The sequence below is a fragment of the Pseudorca crassidens genome, chromosome 19 (genome assembly GCF_039906515.1).
Source record: "Pseudorca crassidens isolate mPseCra1 chromosome 19, mPseCra1.hap1, whole genome shotgun sequence".
NCBI lineage: Eukaryota > Metazoa > Chordata > Mammalia > Artiodactyla > Delphinidae > Pseudorca > Pseudorca crassidens.
The window spans coordinates 9520167-9527500 of record NC_090314.1 but is presented as its reverse complement, the minus strand read 5'-3'; the positions used below and the strand labels follow the sequence as shown (position 1 = coordinate 9527500).

General features: G+C 40.5%; 1 long non-coding RNA gene across 1 annotated transcript in view; it reads left to right on the top strand.

Moving 5' to 3' along the window:
• Positions 1-351: 351 nt before the first annotated feature.
• The window catches only part of LOC137212305 (uncharacterized), a 181940-nt gene continuing 174957 nt past the window's right edge, over positions 352-7334 (top strand). Inside the window, exon 1 of the long non-coding RNA XR_010937440.1 lies at positions 352-410. This is a non-coding gene — a long non-coding RNA (uncharacterized lncRNA). The remainder of the gene's footprint in view (positions 411-7334) is intronic.

Sequence of the window (7334 nt, the reverse complement as noted above, 5' to 3'; positions counted from 1 at the left end):
CTGCTGAGGGTTGGCTCTGTTATCTGCTGTTTTTCTACTCAGCTTTGCTTCGTTCTGTCAAACAAAAAGTTTAGCGTCTGCTCTTCATTTAACAAATGGCTTATAAAGACACTGTTCCAGGCATTGTGGATTAGAAATTGGTTCTCTCAAACAGCTTACCATCTAGTTAGGGGAGGGTGGGTGGAGCACATTATTGAAAACACGTGAAAAGCATCAGCGGCCGTGGGCTTCCAAGGAAACACCTGATAACTACCAAGAAGAAACCAGGTTTGAATTTCCCAGAGAGGTGAGGAGTTGCTTCCGGTGCGCCCCAGGGCATCATGGGAGGAGTGCGCCACCGGGGAAGGGAAGGCTGGACGGGATTCCGCCATGGTTGGGACCAGCCGGGAGACGCTGAGGGGCCGTAGCCGGTGAGTGTACGTTTGGAGTTTGTGAGAGAGGCAGGCTTTCCTGGTGAGCTCCGCGATTCCAGAGCGTTACTGTGTGTGTGGTGGGAGGGTGTGAAACTGGAAGTGGTGAGGGAATTCGAACCCCCGGCTCTTGACGTGACTGGGCCGCGAGGAAATTTCTGAAAATTCTCAAGTCGCCAAATTCCATTTGAAGTTTTTCAGTACGTTTATAGGCATTTGATTACATTGCATATACATATACTTAGGGCTAAATCCATTTTGGGGTACTAAAAACTGTGGGTATCAATAGAATTATTTTTCAGAATATACCGGAAAAAAATATGATTCTTTTGTTCCAAAGATACCACCTTCCCATCCATCCTCTTAACATTTTTCGTAATTTGAGGGCTCTTTCTGTGTTGTACCTCAGTTTCCCCGAGAGAGAGCCATAAGCCATTATTTCTGTGAGGAAATAGCCCCACCTCTTGGAAAGGTCAGGCTACTATAATATAAGAAAAGCCCTGTTTTGGGTGTGTTCCCCAAGGGGAATGTTTTTCTCCTTCATCAGCGAAGAGGCTTTTTTTTTTCTCTCGTGGGCTCCGGAAGCAGCATCTTGGTGGCGCTTGGAGCCAGGAGGGAGGAATCAGGCTGGTAAATTCCATCCTTAAGTAAGTTGAGGTTCTTTCCATCTGCCCACAGCTGATTCTTCAGCTTCCCACTTAGGAAAATGTGACCGGCTAAGTCCGCAGTGAAGGTGCCTGGGGACACTGGTGTCAGTGTAACATGTGCCCAAACCTCTGTCACAGCCAGGAGGCAGAATTTAAGTTTGCTCACTGACAGCTGCTGTGTTAGCCCCGGAATGTTAATGCTTACCGAAAACTTGGATGAAAGGCAACAAACAGCTTTTAGTGGTTGTGCTAATGGTCTCATCCATTAAATGACCCTTTCCTCTTCACCTTTCTATTGTCAGTTATACCGATGTCTTTGATGAGAATTGGATATGAAGTCCTGTTAAGAAGCACGTTACTTTTAGTGATTGTATTTAAAAAATATGAGCCTTTAAAAAAATTCCCAAAGTGAGGAACACATTGTAGAAAGATTGAAAAACATAATCAGACATACTGAAGGAAAAATTTAAATCACTTCTAAGATTTTAGCATAGAAGTAATCTCTACCTAAATTTGGATTAAGTCCTTTTACACCTTTTTTTTTATGTTTGTAAACACATACACACTTTTGTTTGTTTTTTTTAAACGTGCTTTAAACAAATACACAATTAGGGTATCAGCCTGTAAGCATGATTTTGTGTTCTGCCTTTACAACTTAACAGATTATGGGAAATTTTATAATATTAACTCTTCTTCTACATCATGATTTTTAATAGTTACATATCATTCCATCCTATGACAGTTTTCTATTTTGGGGCATTTAGGGTGAGCTAATTTGTTTTTCTTTTAAATATTCCTGTAAACATATGTGTGTATATGTTTATGCATATCTTTATGATATTTATAGAATAGACTTTCTGGGCAAAGGCCATGACTGTTTTAAGGTTTGCAGTAGTATAATGCCTGTTATTAGAGTCTCCACAGTAGTGATGTGGCATAAGAAAACAGTAAGTATTCTCTAATGATTGTTGCGGAACCCAAGCTCATATTGCTTGCCACACAACAGGTCAACAAATCAAGAGACGAGTTGTTGGGGCAGGGAATAGTGACTTTATTCGGAAAGCCAGCAGACCGAGAAAATGGTGGACTAGGGTCCTCAGGTGAGATGGTCCAGAACCAGCTTCCCTGAGGTAGAATTCAGGCTTTTTTTTATACTAAAAGGGAGGGAGTGTTGTTAGCTGTTGCAGACTTGGTGTCAGAATCCTTTGTTTTTGCAGCTGTCCAAGTAGGTCAGATCATGGTGTTTCTGTAAACCTCCAACAAGACAAATGTTATTCTCTGTTCTGCAACTTTTTACCTCTATATGAATGGAAAAGTGTTACACTTGTAAAGGCCAGAGCCTTGAGAATTGACTCTCTTGTATATTTCAGGCTATAGGCAACAATTAAGTTGTAGCAAAAACAATAGAGTAGGAAGGTTAAAGTAAAAGAAACAGATCTAATATGGAGTCAGTTTTGTTATTCCCTAGTACATGAGCATGCTGATTTTCAGCTGTTGTAAATATGCAATAGTCAGTGCAACATGACTGCAAAGTAAAATGACAAATACTGCCAAATTTTCAGAATTTAATGAAGTTGTTGAAAGTGGTATTAGACTGCTTGAATTTTGCAAAGCCACTGGCCAGGGTGATGCAGCAGCACTGAACTAGTTAATAATTAAAGTTCTGAACATTGACAATGATGATGATCCAATAAGTGCTTCAAGAGAGTGAGTTTAGGATCAAAGGATTAGGAAGACCCTTAAAATATCAATGAAGACATCATACAGTTTTTGCAAAAAAGGACATTCTTTATGATTGCATTGCAAAAGTTAAAGGGTGCCACATCATACAGGATTGTGAGAACGATGTTCCTTTCCTCTCAACTCCAACATTGATTCATTCTTTGTTCTAAGAATTAACAGAGATGCAGTTATAACGTAAATCTTGTGACGTATAAGAAAATAAATTTATTTCAGTACTTCTGGCTTTTTATGATAAATCCCAATCAGACTTTCCCCCCACAATTTACTGTGTAATTTTGGACTTCATTTTAATTAATTTAGATTCACCTTAAGTGGTTGTTTTCTGAGGTACATGATTGTTGATGTAGAAAATCACAAAGAATTTCCCCCCAAACTCAGAACTATGAAGTGAGTTCAGTAGGGTTTCAGGGTATAAACATACAAATATAAACAAATATAAACATACAAAAATCAGTTGTATTGCTTTATGCTGTATGCTAGCACTGAACATGTGGACACCAAAATTAGAAATACAGGGACTTCCCTGGTGACGCAGTGGTTAAAAATCTGCCTGCCAGTGCAGGGGATACAGGTTTGATCCCTGGTCTGGGAAGATCCCACATGCCACGGAGCAACTCAGCTCGTGCACCACAACAACTGAGCCTGTGCTCTAGAGCCTAAGAGCCACAACTACTGAAGCCCGCGCGCCTAGAGCCCGTGCTCCACAAGAGAAGCCACCGCAATGAGAAGCCTGTGCACCACAACAAAGAGGGGTCCCCGCTCCCTGCAACCAGAGAAAAGCCCATGCGCAGCAACAGAGGCCCAATGCAGCCAAAAAAAAAAAAAAAAGAAATACAGTACAATTTACAATTACTTAAAAACAAAAAGAAAGAAAAAGAAGAATTTAGATGTAAATCTAACAAAACATGTACAGGACTCGTATGCTGGAAACTGTAAAACAAGGAAGAAAGAAATTGAAGAAGATCTAAATAAATGGAAAAACATACTTTATTCATGAATTGGAAGAATCAACATAGTAAGTAAGCTAATTTTCCCCAAAGTGATAAATAGATTTAATGTAATTCCTATCAAAAATTATAACTCTGGCTTTAAAGTTTGACATACAGTATCCTAATTATTATTTTCCCAAAGCACTATAATTGTAGTATTTCCCCCAATGAAAAATTTTAACAGCTTTATGGGGATATAATTGATGTATGACGAACTGTACATATTTAAAGAGTCTCGACATATGTATACACTGTGACACCATCATCTGAATCAAGATAACGAACATGTCCATCACCCCCAAAGTTTCCTCCTGGTCCTTTGTAATACATCCTACTGTCCTTCTGTGCCTCCCATAAATCCTGCCTCTCTATCCCTAGGCAACCACTGGTCAGCTTTCAGTCACTATAGATTCATTTTTTTTCTAGAATTTTATATAAATGGAATAATAGAGTCTACACTTTTTTGGTCTGACTACTTTTCAATCAGCATCATTATTTTGAGATCCATCCATGTTTTTGTGTGTGTTAATAGTTTATTTTTATCATTTAAAAAATTATTTTATTTATTTATTGTTTCTGGCTGCGTTGGGTCTTCATTGCTGCGGGCGGGCTTTTCTCTCGTTGCGGCGAGTGGGGGCTACTCTTCATTGCGGTGCGCGGGCTTCTCATTGCGGTGGCTTCTCGTTGCGGAGCACGGGCTCTAGGTGCACGGACTTCAGTAGTTGTGGCTCTGGGCTCTAGAGCGCAGGCTCAGTAGTTGTGGTGCATGGACTTAGTTGCTCCGTGGCATGTGGGATCTTCCTGGACCAGGGCTCGAACCCGTGTCTTAACCACTGCGCCACCAGGGAAGCCCAATAGTTTATTTTTATCATTTTGTAGTATTACATTATATGGATTCACCACAATGTATTTATCCATTCACCTGTTAATGGCCATCTGGGTTGTTTTCAGTTTGGGGCTATTACAGATAAATATGCTGTGAACATTTGTGTTCAAAGTTTCTGTGTGGACATATGTTTTCATTTCTCTTGAGTAAATACCTAGAAGTGGAAAGACTGGAACAAATGGGTAATTTCTTAACTTTTTAAGAGGCTGCCAAACTATTTTCCAAAATGGTTATGCTGTTTTACATGACCACTAGCAGGTGTGAGAGGTCCAGTTCCTCCACCTTTTGGCCAACACGTGGACTTTTAGTCATTGTAATAGGTGTGTTGTGATATCTCATTATGTTTTAATTATTATTCTCCTAATGATTCATGATGAGCATTTTTCATGTGCTCTGCGTATATCTTCTTTGGTGAAATGTTTGTTTAAATCTTTTGGCTCTTTAAAAATTGGGTGATTGTTTTCTTTTTAGTGAAGATATAGATTTCTATATGTACTCTGGACACAAGTCCTTTATCAGGGGTATAATTTGCAAATACTTTTTCTCAGTCGGTGGCTTGTCCTTTCATTTTCTTTAACAGTGTTTTTCAAAGTGCAGAAACTGAATTTTGATGAAATCCAGTTTATCAATTTTTTCTCTCATGGCTTGTGCTTTTGGTGTTGGTATCTAAGAAATCTTTGCGTAAACCAAGGTCACAAAGATTTACTCTTATGTTCACTTCTAGAAGTTTTTGTGATTCTACTTTTGGTTTCCTCTTTGATCCAAAATTTAATTTAGGAGAGTATTTTGAATTTTTTTGTTTTAAACTTATTAATTTTAGACATTTTTGCGATTGAGGCCTGTGCAGTTTATACTGTAAAGGAATGAAGCTGATAGGGGTTGGGAGGCAGGGGAGTGTGGATGGTAGAAGGTGGAAGAGGGACAGGAGTGCATAAAGTACAATTTTTGTCTAGATTGCATTTTTGTTCTCCTGTGTCCTTTCTTTCTAGATACCAAACTCCTCATGTTTATACTGCACTAAATCTTTCTTGTCTTATTCTTCCTCATTTCGTAAGTCCTTTCTCTCTCTTTCTCTCTCTCACCCACTCATCCATTCAGTCTGTCGGAAAACCCTATGTGCACTACCTTCACAGTACATCTAGAATCCATCTGCTTCTCGTCATCTCCCAGTGCCTATCTCTCTGGTCTAAGCCACTGTCATTTTTTATCTTTTATTTTGCAGTAGGCTCCTAACTGGTCTCACAGTTTCTACCTCTGCCCCCTTCAGTGTATTCTCAATGCAGCAGAGTGATTCTTTTTTTTTTTTTAAAGACTTATTTATTTATTCATCTTGGCTGTGTTGGGTCTTCGTTGCTGCACATGGGCTTTCTCTAGTTGTGGCGAGCGGGGGCTACTCTTGCTTGCGGTGCAGAGGCTTCTCATTGCGGTGGCTTCTCTTGTTGCGGAGCACGGGCTCTAGGTGTGCGGGCTTCAGTAGTTGCGGCACGCGGGCTCAGTGGCTCGCGGGCTCTAGAGCGCAGGCTCAGTAGTTGCGGTGCATGGACTTAGTTGCTCCACAGCATGTGGGATCTTCCAGGACCAGGGCTCGAACCCGTGTCCCCTGCATTGGCAGGCAGATTCTTAACCACTGTGCCACCAGGGAAGTCCCCAGAGTGATTCTTTTAAAATGTGTGTTAATATCACTCCTCTGTTCAAAACACTCCAAAGATTTCCCATCTCACTCTGAGTGAAGAAAAAAGCCCTCAGGTGGCCCTGAAGCCCTGCATGATCCCTGGGGTCCCAGGTTCCTCTCTTATGCCATAACTATCTTGCTCATTCTCCTCTAGCCCTGCTGGCCTCCTTCCTGTCCCTGGGACATGCCAAACTGCCCCTGCCTCAGGGCCTTTGCATTTTCTTTTGTTCCCTCTGCCTGGAATACTCTTGCTTCCTTCAGGTCTCAGCTCAAATGTCTTTTTATTAGAGAGGCCTTACTTGACTCCTCTCTACAGAGTACTAACTGCCTCCCTCTTACTTGTTTTATTTCTCATGAGCACTTATCTGACACATTACACAGCTTCTTATTTTTTTTGTAGATCTTTTAAAAAATTTATTTTATATTGGAGTATAGTTGATTAACAGTGATGTGTTAGTTTCAGGTGTACAGCAAAGTGATTCATTTATACCCATACAAGTATCCATTCTTGTTCAAATTCTTTTCCCATTTAGGTTATTACAGAATACTGAGCCGAGTTCCCTGTGCTATACAGTAGGTTCTTGTTGATTATCTATTTTAAATATAGTAGACACAGCTTCTTATTTGTTGACTGCCTTGCTTTCCTTGCAGAATATAAGTTCCCAGAGGGAGGGAACTATGCTTTGTTCACTGCTATTCCCATAGTACTGAGAGCAGTGCCCGGCGCATAGTAGCTGCTCAGCAACCACCTGTGGAGTGGGTGCATGAGTGTGCCCTGTCTGAAGGGGTAACCTCAGTGAGTGTTTTCCTTAGTAATTGGTATCAATCTAGAGAGATTTAATAAAATTAAGTCCAGTGAAAGATAATTGTGTGTGTGTGTGGTGGAGCTGGAGATTGGGAAAGGGATGCTGGGTGGTGAGAGAGGTACAAATATTGAATGTTCCACAAAGCCATATATAATGTTAAAAAAATAATAGCTAGGTGAGA